Source organism: Petaurus breviceps, unplaced genomic scaffold, assembly GCF_028583685.1.
Source record: "Petaurus breviceps papuanus isolate PSGF00001 unplaced genomic scaffold, PetGlider_PUasm1.0 40, whole genome shotgun sequence".
Lineage (NCBI taxonomy): Eukaryota > Metazoa > Chordata > Mammalia > Diprotodontia > Petauridae > Petaurus > Petaurus breviceps.
Window position 1 is genome coordinate 9,348,978 of NW_027186315.1, and position 16,303 is coordinate 9,365,280.

A 16,303-nucleotide genomic window follows, 5' to 3' on the forward strand; every position below is an offset into this window, starting at 1 on the left:
AGAATGCTAAATATTATAATATATACTGGAGGATAGTTATTGTTTTTCATTACTCCATCAGATAGCCTCCTAATGAAAGAAGACAGGCGTTAAATGAACAAACTGACAGCAACACTAGAACTCTTGAAATATGATTAGGACATGGATGAGAATACCATAAAAGACCTTAGACTAAAAAGTCCTACATATATGTTACACAGTGAACTAGTATTTATGTAATGCCAACTATATGTCAGGCACTGTGACAAGTATTGAGAATGCAAAGAAAGTCAAAAGAGAGGGTTAAGGAAAGGCTTTCTGCAAAAGGTGACACTTCAGCCAGGATTAGAAGGAAGAAATGAAATCCAGAAGAAAAGATGAGGAAGGAGAGAATTCCAGGAATGAGGAACATCTAGGGAAAATATTTAGAGATAGAGATGGGATATCATATGTGAGGAAGGTTGTCAATATCTTTGAATCACAAAATAAATATTAGGGTGATAGATGAGTTGTAAGGTGTAATAAATATGAAATATTGGGAAGGGGCCAGATTATGTAGAGCTTTATAATTTTTAAAAGAATTTTATATTTTTTGCTGGAGCTAGGAGAAGACATTGATTTGATTGAGTAGGTGGTTGATACAGTCAGACTTCTACTTTTAGATGAACAATTTGACAATTGAGAGGATGATAGACTGGAGTGGGAAGATATTTGTGGCAAAAAGATGGACCAGCAGGTTATTGCAATAGTTCATATGTGAAGTGATCAGGGCCTGAACTAAGGTGATGACAATGTCAGATGAGAAAAGAGGGTTGTATATTAGATATAATACAAATTTCAAAAGTAGAAATGAGAAGGCTTCTCAACAGATTGTATATTGGTAGTGAGAGAGAGTAAGAAGTTGAAGATAGGTTGTAAGATCTGATGACTGGGAGGATGTTGGTACCCTCAACAACAACAATAATAAGTTTGGCAGTTAAGACAAAGGGATAAGATTCTGTATTGGTTGAATGAATAACTATACCAGTGAATGCACATCAGTCTAAGTATTCTTTAAGAACTTAACATCATAGTTCATTGTGTATATATAATTTTATAATTATTATAGAATTTGAAATTAGGCATTATTAAAGATTTAAGATTAGGGATTACTTAAAAATTTGAAATGAAGAATTAGGGACTGCAATTTGCCAATGACCTAGAATATCACTTTGCACATAATTAATAAATATCTGTTGAAAGAATGTGAGGTTAAAATATCCCTTGGCAAGCACATATGTACATCTTAACGCATATGTCTTTTATATGACTTTAATAATTGGAAGTTTAAGGATGGGTTTAAATATTTCTTCTATAATAGATTGCTTATTTTCTACACTTTAAACAGACAACTTAAAAAGCAAGCAAACCCTAAATCTTTACCCTGAGTCCATACCTCTTTGGAAGTCTCTCTAAATGGATAGTGATTTGGAAGAACAGGATAGAAAATGCAGTATCCATTGACTTCACAACATTGCAAAGTTCTTTTAATGATTACAACTTCTTCCAGCAACAGAATCCCATGTTTTCAAGTCATGAAACACAATGGTCTTTGGAAAATAAAAAATGTTGAAAATGAGGACCAATCAATGGGAAAGGGAGAAAAACATGGTTAAGTGTGAGTAATCTGCAACACATTACAGACAAGAAATTATGAATGAGAAACAGAGATAATGTCCATTAAAAATTTTTGAGCAAAATAAATTGAGGGAGAGATGTGGCTAGTCACTTAAATTCAATGAAAGTTTATTAAGTAACTCCTATGAGTGATGATCTTAACCAGATCTTGGGCTTATAATTCTGAGTTTGCCTTATTCAACAGCAATTAAACTCTGCTGTTGTTTTTTTAAGCTGAGCTTGAGATGATTTAAAAAAAATATTTGAACTTCAACACAAAAGATTTCAACACAAACCTCAAGACACAAAATAGAAAAGTATATATGAAAATACGAATCTCCATTTCATATAGGTTGACTTTCTTAAAATTAGTAAAAAATCCCACACATTATCTTCAAGACTTCCCTGCTCATCTTTTCTTCCTTATGTAGTTCCTTCTGTTATGTTTTTTTCTTCTTTTATCTAATTTCAAACATAATTCAATGTTCTTCTTCTCTTTTTTAGGAGGAAAGGGCATCTGAATCACTAACTTCACATTTCTCCCTAACACTTTTGTATGAAAAATCAATATAAAGGATAAGAAAACATTACAACTATGTATAATCTTTGAAAACAAATGACCATACCCATGGATCTTTGAAGTGTTGAATTTTCATGCCTTATAATACAACTCATGACCTGGGGCTATGGATTTCAGCATTTTGCAGAATCCTAGTTTGAACACCATCATAGACATAGACACAGACACACACACATACACACCTGCACTACTTATGGTTTAGGTTGGCAGACAGAGGAACTTAACATACGATGGTTAAGGTACTATATGATTCTGAACTCTTAAAATTATAGCACACAAACCTTCTCATAGTGAATTGACCTTTGCTAGTCAGTCATTTGCCACAATCAGAAAATTTAATCAAAACAAAGCCCTTTCCTAAAATGGCACGTGTACTATTAAAAGCAAACATGTAAACAAATAGAAATATTTTCCCCATAAACCAAGTAAGCACTTTTCCTTGATTAAAGACATCACTGCAGTTATCTCACATAGAGTATGCTAATAGAGAGCAACCCAGGTATGGAACAAATGTGTTCAAGGTCGCTCACAGCTCTGCTGCTTTGAAGTCTTCATACTGCTCTCTAAGGTCACAGGGTCTTTTGTAAGCAGATTATTTAGCTGTAACCATTAGATCTGATGAATATCTCATCACTGGATCCAGATGGCTCTGGAGGAGAAAGTTAGGATGTTGACCTTGAAAAGCCCTCCTTGACTCAAATCAAAGTCAACCACAAGTCATGTCATCATCTCCTGAATGCCACAGTCCTCTTCAAAAATGAAGGACAGATGAAAAAAATCATTTTTACAGCTGAACTCAATTTTCCTTAGCACCTCTGCTCTGGACCCTGAGAATTTCTTACTAAAAAAGTAGTTTCAATGCTATATGAGAGAGAAAAAATTATTCTTCCCACCTCCACTCCCTTTGCTCATAAAAACACTAGAGTTTGGAGAAAAATAAAAGACAAAGGGGCAAGCAACTCCCTTTCAAAAGATGTGTTCCAACCTGGACTCTCTTCTCAGCTGCCAGTAGTGATTGACTGATGCAGAACTAACTTTTTTTTAAAGATCACCAGAAACATATCTGATTCTTTTACCAGCTATTGCCGGCTGTCAAGAAATTCTCTAAAGTTAATAGAATAACATTTTTTATATACTAAAATTGATACTCTCTTACACTTCTTTTGTAATCTATGAATAAGAAACTCCAAATTTGCACCTTTTATTATCTTTGAGTTGCTCACTCAGGGTAGTCATTCAGTATCTGAGATGGATATTGACCTTATACCTTATTGTGGGTTTAAGTTTAGAAATTTCCTTTGAAAGTATGTAGTCCAAACCTTTTTTTTTAAGCAGAGGCCCAAAGAGGTAAATTGACTTGGACAAGGACACACAGAAAGTAACTGAATCCAGGTTCCCTCACCTCAAATCCAGTGCTTTCTCCCCTATACAAAGTAGCTTCTTCCAGTCTTTGTGTCCTTGCCTATCTTCCCCTCCATTTTACCAAATCCTGCATTATTGTAAATATAATAAGGAAAATAGTCATTGAGTCAGTATCAAAATGTGATTGAGTGAAAAGATTTCTCTCTCTCTCTCTGTCTCTGTTTCTCTGAAGCGTGTCTATCTCAAACTTCTACCAGTTTCCCATGTGCGAGGGCTATACCTGATATTTATAATCTAAATTGGGTTAAACACAACACAGTATAGTGTGTGTGTGTGTTGGGGCAATGCATATAATAAAAGGAAAGATACTTTCTGCCCTCAAGGAGCTTATAGTTAGATGGAGGAAGACAAAACATTAAAGAAAGATAAAAAAGGGAGGAAAAGCTGCTCAGTATAAGGGCTTGATGATGATGAAGTGTAATCCAAAGAGTACAGCTTATGGGAAATGAAGAGTTCATTCTGGGCTTCTCAGCCTTCTTTATATGGAGGCATGGGAGGAATTTTTTTCCCTCCACCTTCTAGTCCTCCAATCAGAGGGGCAAAGGCTACCGAGGGTTCCCGTGGTGATGATGAGTTTCTTGCTGATGAGTTTCTCTCTCTCCCCTAGCATTGGGAGACAAACCTGATGATGATGATGATGATGATGATGATGATGATGATGATGATGGAGAAGAACCCAAACAACACAGCTATTGATAATTGGAAAACAATATGTATACCAGAAAACAAAATTCAGTAGTTTTTCTATATGACACATGCTAGGAGTTGAAGGGTAGGATGTAGGGTATTTAATTTGAATTTAGACTAAAAGCTACATTTTATACTGTGTTCTTTCCTTTACTAGCCTGCTGTAGATGAGCCACAGTTTTATGGTTATCTAATTTACAGCTAGGTTATTAAATCTAATCTCTTGTGCCTGCTAAGGTAAAACACAGTTTAATCTCACACTATTACAAAAAGAATTATCACCTACTGCTCATTCTTCTGAAGAAATGCTCTGAGTTTTTAAATCACATCTCCAATCATGGAAGGAGGCAGCCTGACTTTCTGGAAGAAAATTATGATATTTAAAGGATTAAAAATGAAGAGGAATGGAGAAACCTCCTTGGATACTGAATCATTTTTCCCCAAAGAAGGTCATTAGGACATCTGACAACAAATCAGTGCACAAAGAAAGTTCCTGTTATACTTGCTTATCTGCCATAAAGTCCAAACTATTTTAAATCTCTTTATACAATATCCTGTGGCTGAATAAATGCTGATAAGACCTGAAATAAATCAATATTTTTGTTCAAGTAATCTAATATTTTTTAATCCTTTTCTTTAATAAGGCAAACAATGCTACACATGTAAAACTGGAATTATTCGTGAAAAATAAAGTTGAACCTAACATTGTTTCATTCTATTCTTCATTTTAATTTATAAGTATACATTTATTCAGGCAATTTAATATATAAATATACAATTCTAGGAGACAAAAAATACGTGACTGAATACTGTGGGCTAGTTGAGACACAAAGTATCCATCTATAGTCTTTTCAATTCCACTAATATTGGTGAAATTAAAGATGGAACTTATTTTAAAGTTTATTCTTTTTCTTTAAGGATGTTTTCATATGGAGCAGTTTAATAATGGAAACAAAAAAGTGGCAAATTTTTCACTAAATAAAGCCATATAATTTTTTAAAATGAAATATACTGTTTTTTTTTTAATATTGCTCTCTAATAGGAGTGGGAAAATACATTTTTTTTCAATGTACACTGAAAATATCTGCACAGGAAACAGTTTTCACAAGGTATTCATATAATTTTGGACAGAAAAACTGTGGTATAAAATATAAATACACAGATCTCTTTTAATTAATTTAGAATGATGTCTCATTTTACTGGGAAGAGGTTAATATTAAACAGAAGTAGAGAAAGATATTTTATTTGTTAAAAGTTAGAGAAATATCAATATAAACAAATAAATTAAATTGCATTAAAGCATGAATATCTGTGTTGAAGCCTTTAAACATTCAAAGCAATATGACACATCACCTATTTTTCGTAAATATATCTAATATTGAAGATGATAAGATGAGAGAGAAAGGGTGGGAAAGAGAGAGAGGGAGAGAGACAGAGAAAGACAGAGACAGACTCAGAGAGACAGAGACAGAAAGAGATCATTTAAACATCACAATAGACTATTATCCTGATAGGAGAAATTAAGGGAATTAGGATATTTTGAAATGAAAGGTGAAATGATGAGGTTCTCATTTTAAACCAGTGAAGGGGAAATAAGTATAGAATTTGGTTTAACATACAACCAGACCTTGGAATCAGCATAATAGAAAGTGGGATGAGTGGGGTGGGAGGTTCTTCTGAGAGGTGTGGCAGCAAAATCAAACAGTTAATAGAAAGCTTCAGCTGAGTGAATCCTGATGAGTCAAAGTGATCACTGAATTTTTTGGAACAGAGCTACAGTAACAGATGTCAACCTTCTTTGCCACCTAGTGTTTGAGAAAGGCAAAAACTTTTCTTGAGGGATTGATGCTCACTGCTACATCTGGCTTGAAAAGCAAAAGTAGAGGGTGGTTTGCAGCAACTATGGTATCTGACAACATCTTGGCTGTCTTTGATAATGACCAGTTTGATTTGCTAATCTCTGGCAATGATTCTTCAAAATTAGTTAATAAACTTTTATTAACCACCTACTATATCTCTGACACTATAATAAGTGCTAGGAATAAAAATAGGAAAAGCACAATCTTTGCCCTCAAGGAGTTCACAACATAACAGGAGAAGACAACACACACATGCACACAAACCTGGAAAAGTGGGGGTGGGTGGGGAGAAAAGGACTTGGGAAGTGGACATGATGAAGAGGTTCAAAGTAGTACAGCCTTGCAGGAAATGAAGAGATAACTGGCCTGGGGACCTACTTAAACTGAGATTTTTGGGAGGAGTCCTTTCCTCCATTTTCCATTTAGAAAAGTCCCAGTGTCAAAGGTCAGGGGGCCATGCTCAGGATCCTGGTTAATATAGTATTATGTATTTAAGAGTTTATTAATAAATAGGAAATTACAATGGTGATGATGATAGTAGACCTAGACCTAGACTGTGTTTCAAACAATCTGAAGAAATTTATTTGTTCTAGAAATAATACCATGTTTCCCCGATAATAAGACACTGTCTTATTAATTTTTTTGGACAGAAAAACACCAGAGGGCTTATTTTCAGGGGAGGGCTTATTTTAATGAACATTGACAGCAATTTTAATAAACAGGTAAATGTGAACAAAAAAATGTACCTTTATTCAATAAGCAAATCACTGGGGAAGAACAGGATGATGCGCTCACTGCTGCAGCTCTGATTGGATGCAGCTCAGAGCGCGGCATGCATTTCATGGGGGGGGAGGACGGGGGACGGTGCATACAGAGGGTACCGTAATGTAGCGTGTAGCGCAGGGGATCACCTTCACTACAGTAGCAATCTCAATAGGGCTTATTTTTGGGGGAGGGCTTATTTTAGAGGAATCTTACACAGTAAGGGGAGGGCTTATTTTTGGGATAGGTCTTATTATCGGGGAAACACGGGTATGTAAAAATCTCTACTCAACACATGAATACCGTTTTTCACTCTAATGATTAAAAAAATTAGAAAACATTTTCTATAATTATCAAGCTCTCTGGTCTCTATTAATATTTTAATTCTTATATATACACAATCTCTCTAACTATAAATTAGATCATTTACCTTTAATTAGTATTGCTTTTATTATGCTTTAAGATGATATGCAAGCCTAATGAAATGGGGGCAAAGGAGGGCAGAATGTGACGGTTAACACTTTAACCTGATGTGTTGCAGGAAAGTAAAATATACATATACATATAATACTATTGCTCTGTTGAGCTACCCTCTGTGACAGCATCCCAGTAAGGCAGAGATATGATATTTTTAAATTATTCACTATTCTCCTATGGTAATATCACTGTGGGAGGCATTTGATTAAAGAGCGGAACACCTTCCCATAATAGAATCAAAATGAAAATAATTAGTGGCTTATTGTGCTATAATTTTTAATCCAAATTCTTAAATTAAATAACTGTTACAAACCTGGTGTGGTCTCCATGAATTTATTAATGACCCATAAGGAAAACTTTTTTTTTTTTTACCATAACCTCATTTTTAAAGAAGAGATGTGTTTTATTTATTCATTTCTCCATTTGATGTTTGACATTCTTTGTCAGGTTTCATCTGTATTTTCATATATTTATTATAGAACTGGATATTTCCATGATATATGGGAAAGGAAAAAAATGATTTCCAAACACTTTACTGCATTTTATCTTTATGTAAAGCATGCCAATTTTGTAAAAATAACAATGGTTTAGAAGGCAATCTCAAAATTACAAACTATTAGAACTGGGTGTGTTTTTAAAGATCATTTGGTTGTAGAACCAGAGTTTCTCATATTTGAAAGGTAATTAATAGAACATAAAACACAATTTACATATGAACAAGAATAAAATACACAAAATTCTGTGCCTGGGGATCTTATTGGCTTCCACAGATTTTATGCTAATTCACACAGAAGTAAAATTCTGACAAACCTGAGGAGTTTCTACAACCTCATAGTCTGACATTTTTATAACTTAGATATCCAGGAAGAGATGCCCACAATTCAATTTCTAATCACATGGACCAATCAAATCCTCAAATTGTTTTCCTTACTTTTTAAAGATATAGTAAGATAAGTTTTTTAAGACAAATAGCACACATGTGTTAAACTAAAGGTATAACATGAGAAATATATTTTCAAGCATAGAAAATGTGACTTTTTTCTGATTATGCTTATTTCTTAAAAGGAACAGCATTTTGAAAGAGTAGGTATGTAGTGGTAGTAGGTCAAGAAAAGAAGTAATTTAAAAATGTATGTCAAAGAAACATTAACAAAATAAGCAGAGGTTGAAAAAAAGTTCAGAGAAGCATTGGAACTAGGATGGTAAATATAATGCAAATTTTAAAATAAAGAAGAAAGGACTTTAAAAAATTATATATTAGGGGTGGCCAGGTGGCTCAGTGAGTAAGAGCATTGGCTCCAGTGTCGGGATGACCTGGGGATCAAATCTGGGCTCAGATACTCAGCACCACACCCAGACATAACTGGCCATGTAACCTTGAGCAAGTTACTTAACCCTGATTGCTTTTAAAAAAAATTATATATTAATGTGTTCATATAAGTCCTTTTTATGTGTGTGTGTTACAGCAGATTGAAAATGTAGTATGAAAAAGCAATGTAATGTGGTAGACAAAGTTTTTAACATTTGTTTTTTTCCAAAAATTTATTTATTAATTTTTAGGTTTCAACATGCATTTCCACAAGATTTTGACTTCCAAATTTTCTCCCCATCTCTCCCCTACCCCCCTCCCAAGATGGCATGAATACAGATTACCCTTATCCCAGTCTGCCCTTCCTTCTATCCCCCCCCCACATCATCCTCCCTTCCCCCTTATTCTCTTGTAGGGCAAGATAGATTTCTTTTTCCTTTTTGTGTTTTTTTTTATTGTTTTTTTTTTAGGGGGGAGGGCAGGGCAATTGGGATTAAGGGACTTTTCCAGGGTCACAAAACTAGTAAGTGTTAAGTGCCTGAGACTGGATTTGAACTCAGGTCTTCCTAACTCTAGGATTGGTGCTCTATTCACTGTGCCACCTAGCTGCCCCAACAAGATAAATTTCTATACCCCATTGCTTGTATATCATATTTCCTGATTGCCTGTAAAAATAATTTTTAACATTTGTTTTTAAAACTTTGAGCTCCAGACTCTCTCCTTTCTTCCCTCCTCACCCACCTTCATTGAAAAGACAAGCAATTCAACATAGGTTATAAATGTATACTTATGCAAAACATTTACATAAGAGTCATATTGTGAAAGACTAACTATATTTTCTTCCATCCTATCCTGCCCTCCATTTATTTGAATTTCTCCTTTGATCCTGTCCCTTTTCAAATGTGTTTCCTTCTGGGCTATCCTCTACCCCAATTTGCCCTCCTTTCTATCTACCCCCACTTCTTATCCCTGTTCCCCCTACTTTCCTGTAGGGTAAGATACCCAATTGAGTGTGTATGTTATTCCCTCCTTAAGTCAATTCCAATGAGAGTAAATGTTGACATTCCCTTTTCCTGATTTCCCCCTCCATTGTAACAGCTTTCTCTTGCCTCTTTTATGTGAGATAATTTACCCTATTCTGTCTCTGTCTTTCTACTTCTCCCAATATATTCCTCTCTCATCCCTTAATTTTATTTTTTAGATATCATCATTACATATTCAACTTACCCTGTGCTCTCTATTTATACATAAATGTATATACACATACATATACACACATATATAAATATATATACATATATGTGTACATGTGTGTATTCCCTTCAACTACCCTAATGCTGAGAAAAGTCTTATGAGTTACAAATATTATCTTTTCTGATGCCAAAAACTATTGCATTTGAGATTGTTCCCACGCAAAAACTGTTGGGACTTCTTGATGTGTTGTGGTGGACCCATCTCAAAGAATTCAGTCAGACCACTTCTAATCCAACAATAGGCATTTAGTGAGACTGATGCCTCTCAAGAAGTGGACTAAATTCTAAGGGGAACCATCAACTTCAGAGAAAGCAAAATGGATTTTTATTGGATAAAGCAATTTCTTAACAGAAATAATTAATATTAAAAAGGCAGGAGGGGATTGTTAAAGGATTAGGTAATGGAGGAGGGGTCCCATTTTGGTTTGGTGGTTAAACATTCTGGTCATGCTGCCTCCAGTTGGCTAGCTATTGTGGTCCTGTCTGGTCAAGATAGATAGCTAGGTATTGTGGTCTTGTCTTGGGCTAGATGGATGATGTGATTGTGATTGAATACAATAACACACCTGTTTCTGTGGGTCTGGAGGCAGTGACTAAGTAGAGGCAGTAGCTAGGTTCCCATCAAGTGGACACTGCTGCTGTTTCTGTAGGAACTAAGAGTTCAGGGACACAACTGTTGTTCCATGTTAGACATATATAAAGAAGTTAGGGCATTGGTGCAGTGTGGGGTGGGGGGAAGGTGGATTAGGTAGATACAATGTGGCCTGGAATTTAGTTAGAATAACTTCATTCTGGGGAAAGATTTTTTTATGATGTTTTTTAAGATTTTATCATTTCCATGTAGGAATGCAAACAGTTCAACTTTAATAAGTCCACTATGATTTCTCTTTCCAGAAGAATTTCCTTTTCATGCTTCTCTTGATTCTTATGTTTGAAAGTCAAATTTTTCTTTGCAGCTCTAGTATTTTCATTAAGAATGCTTGAAAGTTCTCTATTTCATTGAATAGCCATTTTTGCCCCTAAAGTCTGATATTCAATTTTTACTAGGTAGGTGATTCTTGGTTTTAATCTTAGCTCCTTTGACCTCTGGAATATCATATTCCAAGCCCTTTGATCCTTTATTGTAGAAACTGCTAGATCTGTGTTATACTGATTGTGTTTCCATAAAACTCAAATTGTTTCTTTCTGACTGCTTGTAATATTTTCTACTTGACCTGGCAACTCTGGAATTTGGTTACAGTATTCCCAGGGGTTTTCTTCTTGAGATCTTTTTCAAGAGGTGATTGGTGGATTCTTTCAATTTCCATTTTCCCCTCTGATTCTAGAATGTCAGAGTAGTTCTCCTTAATAATTTCTTGAAAAAAAAAGATGTCTAGGCCCTTTTTAAGATCATGACTTTCAAAGTCCAGTAATTTTTAATTTCTCTCTCCTGGATCCATTTTCCAGGTCAATATTTTTTCCAAAGAGATATTTCTCATTATCTCCTATTTTAAAAATTCTTTTGGTTCTGTTTATAACATCTGAATTTCTATTAAAGTCATTAGTTTCTATTTGCTCCATTATAAGTTTGAAGGAATTATTGTCCTCAGTGACTTTTTGTGCCTCCTTTTCCAATTGGCCAATGTTATTTTTTAAGACATTCTTCTCCTCATTGTCTTTTTGAACCTCTTTGGCCATTTGGGTTAGTCTATTTTTTTTTTAAGCAATTGGGGTTAAGTAACTTACTCAAGGTTACATGGCCAATTATTTCTGGGTGTGGTGCTGAGTATCTGAGCCCGGATTCAATCCCCCAGGTCATCCCAACACTGGGGCTGGTGCTGTTACTCACTATGCTACCTAGCCACCCTGGGTTAGTCTATTTTTTAAGGTGCTATTTTCTTCAGTATTTTGGGGATTCTCTTTTAGCAAGCTGTTGTCTTGTTTTTCAGGATTTTCTTGTATCACTCTCATTTTTCTTCCCAATTTTTCCTCTACTTCTCTTACTTGATTTTCAAAATATTTTTGCAGCTCTTCCATGACCTGTGACCAATTCATATTTTTTTGGAGACTTTGATGTAGGAGTTTTGACTTTGTTGTCTTCTACTGGTTGTATATTTTGATCTTCTTTGTCACCAAAGTAAGATTCTATAGTCTGATTTCTTTCCCTCTGTTTGCTCATTTTCCTAGCCAAGTACTTCACTTTTGAATTCTTTACAAAAGTAGGGCTCTGCTTACAGCCTGTAGAGTGCTGTGTCCCAAATTTCTGGAATTTTGCAGAGCTCTTTTCAGAGCTACTTCTAGGCACCTGTAAATTTTTGTTTCTTTTAAGGTAATATGATCAAAGGAGAGGTGTTTCCTCCTCCACTGGTCTGTACTTTGGTTGGTGAGTGGCCATGAGCACACATTTCTTCCTTGGAAATGAGGATGCCTCTTTCTCCACAGCCACCACAAGCTCTGCCATGACAGGACTGCCACCCAAAACTGCAGCCCAGATCCAATCAGGGCAAAGCAATCCTGCCTCAGCACCAGCAAAGAGATCCTTGCAATTGTCCTCTGATCAGCTGCTTCTTCCCCACATAATCTGTGGACCCGGAGCTCTAGAAGCAGTTGCTAAGGCTGCTGTTGCTGCTGCAGCCACCTCTGCCATCTCAGGGCTGGGGCCAGACTGCACTCTTCTCTTACCCAAATCCAACAGAGTTTCCCCACTGACCTTCTACTTTTTCTTTGGTGTTTGTGGGTGGTGAAGTCTGGAAACTTCCACAGCTACCAGTGATTGAGTTCCCTGAAGCCTTCTCTGACCTGGACATGAGACTGCACTCTGTGTCTAGCCCAGGGCTATAGACCCTTCCTGTCGGCCTGCCAGGCTGTCTACAGATGGACGTGTTTCACTCTGTCATTTTGTGGGTTATAATAGCTCTAGAATTTGTTTAGCATCATTTTTACAGCTATTTGGAGGGGTTTGGGGGAAGAGCTCCAGGAAGTTCCTGCTTTTACTCTGCCATCTTGGCTCCAAACTGCCCCCCCCCCACCTAATTATTTGTTTTAAAGACTGTATTTGCCTATCTAGTCCAGGCTAGAAAGAAACTCACAATTGGCATGGAAATTTGACCTGTGCAGTTTCCAACCTGGGGCAGTTCAAACTTCTTCTGGCAATCCAATGATACCAAATCCTTATGGCTTATCATATTGTCCCACTGGATTGTTTTTAGCCACAGTAAACTCATAATTCCATTGGCCTCAGTGTCCGTTAGTAGTCAGGGATTATAGACATGTGCCAGCATATCTAGATTTTTAAAATATTAGAAAGGCTATCATGCATAAGAAATATTTAATATTTTTTTGGCCCAAGGTACAGCTCCAAGGGTAATTGGTAGAAAATATATAGAGGCATTTAAATCCTGATTCTGAGGAAGGGGAATGGGGGGGGGCACATTCCCTAACAATTACTGATTTCCAATAGTAAATATGACTGCCACGAAATGTAATGAGTCTTTTAAGTGGAGATCTTTAAACAATTTTGATTATCATTTGCAGGGAATGTTAAAATATTAATTCCTTTAAAGATATATTTTGGGGTAAGTGATCATTTCTATGTCTAAAAGTATATTATACTATCACTCATGCCTCTCAAGTCAATGCTATCTCTCCTATAGCATAGAAGTTAGTATATGTTTACTGTTGCTGGTGATGAAATTTGCAATTAGAGCTCATATATGTTAGGAAGTTCAGATAGTAGCTTAATTACTAGAAAACTCTGATGACTGTATTTATTGATACAAAGAGTGTATTTATTGAACTAGAAAATATAGAAAGTAGCCTTTCTTGGACTACTGACAAAACATAATTTATATTTGAGAAGCCATATTCTTGATTTGAGAAATAGCAATTCATTCTGTGAAATAGGGAATGTTGAGTTGTTTATCTAAATATATGAGTTACCTGAAAGTATGTATATTTATATTCCTTCCATGGGTTATTTTAATTGAAATATAACAAAACATACTTAAAATTATACTGGACCTATTTTATTCTTTTAATGATTCAGAAAAATTCAGCAGTATCTAGGGTTATGATACTTGCCAAATATTGGAGAAGAAAAACATACATATCAAATTTGGGGTTAAATCTATAGGGAAAGCAACATGTGCTTTTTTGGAAGATGTTAATGTTGTTGGTTTAATCAATCCTTATTATCAACTTGTTTACTTTTCCTCAGAAATGTAGAATACATGTAATTATTTCCATTACTTGACCTTTCCAAATGTCTAAATCATGGATGAATGGCATTTTATCATACACATTTAGTTGTACACAATTTCAGCTACTGAAGAAGATCAAAAGTAAGTAAATTTCCAAGCACTTATAAATGCATTCCAGATAATGAGTAAGCTTAGAATAAGCAGTCTCTCTTTTTTCCCATGCCTTACTTGATTTTTCTATTTTAATTTTTTAATTTAATATTTTATTTTTTATAAGTTATATGTAAAAACAATTTCTAACATTCATTTTTAAAACTTTGAGTTCCAAATTCTCTCCCCTCCTCTCCTCCAGTTCTTCCTTCACCCCACATTGAGAAGGCAAACAAATTGATATAGGCTATACATGTATAGTCGTGTGAACAATTTCCACATTAGTTATGTTATGAAAGAAAACACAGGCAAAAAAACTTCAGGAAAATAAAGTTAAAAATGATGTTTCAATTCAGACACCATCAGTTCTTTCTCTGGGGTTGGATAGTATTTTTCATTATATGTCCTTCAGAGTTGTCTTGGATCATTGTATCGTTGAGAATACCTAAGTCATTCAGAGTTGATCATCTTTTAATATTGCTCTTACTTTGTACACAGTCCATTTTACTTTGTATCAGCTCATACAAATCTTTCCAAGTTTTTCTGAAAGCATTGTAATAATTTCTCATAGCACAATGCTATCCCATTATAATCACATACCACAATATGTTCTGCCATTCCCTTATTAATGACCCTTCCCTCAATTTCTTATTTACCATCAGAAAAGAACCGCTATAAATATTGTTGTACATATAGGTCCTTTTTTTGGTTTTTATCTCTTTTGAGATACAGACCTACTGATGATATTAATAGGTTAAATGGTATGTGTGGTTATATAGCCCTTTGGACATAGTTCCAAATTTTTCTACAGAATGGTTGAATTGGTTCATAACTTCACCAACAGTACATCAATGTCTCATTTTTCCCACATCCCCTCCAACATTGGTCATATTCCTTTTCTCTCCTGTTAGCCAATCTAATGTGTATGAGGTAGTACTTCAGAATTGTGTGAATTTGCATTTCTTCAATCAATAGTGAGTTACAGCATCATTTTTTTTAACATTTAGCTATAGAGATAGCCTTAATTACTTCATCTGAAAACTTGTGTATCTTTTGATCATTTTTTCAATAGCCTCATACTATGCTTCACTTAAAAATACTATTTTCCTCTGATACAGAATGTTTAATTAGACAAGAAAATAGTACTCTTATTTTGCCAAGCAGAGGACTGAATTGCAGATGGAATGATTAACTATTGATTTGATTGGGGGTAAGAACTTCTTGTCCAGGCATGAATTGGACTGCAACAAATCATATACCTTTCCCCACACTAGGATTCTTTGAAAATATTTAAGAATATATAGAGGAATCTATCATGGTGAAGAAACATGTGACAAAATAGGGCAGGATTTCAATTCAGTGAACCTAATTTTGACTCCTGGATTTTAATGTGTGATGATATCCCAGTCACAAAATTTTTCTGAACCTCTATTATCACTTATTAAAAATGGGAAACAAATCTTCATATAGCAAAATTTTGGGATCTAAATTAATCGTATAATCTTTCTTTGAGAGTGTTCTTCCTAAAATATGACTCAGAGAATGAAAAAATAAAACACTGTATGGGGTGTAAAAAGAGCAGAGTACAATGTGGCTATTACCTTGCTCTGGCCTTTTAAAGCCAAGCACAAGCAGTTTTCCAGAGGACTGCTGCTGTGAACAGCTTTCAAGGTTGTTTAGGTTCTGATTACATAGTATAGTAAACTCTATTTATTCAGCAATAAATCAGAGCAAAACATTCACAGAAAATCAAAATACAGCATTGACCATGTCACAACTTATCCCTAAAATGGCTACAAAGTTTTCACCAAAGTGGTCACATAGTTTTAAAAAAAGTACATTCATTTAGTAACTCAATCATTTAGTACCTCCTTAATTCAATCACAAAGTAGAAAGGTCAAAGTCCTCCACCCACAGGGTGCAATCAAATTAAAATATCATCAGTCACTACTCAGCACTCTCTTAAGGGGCATTGGAAAGTACAAAGACCA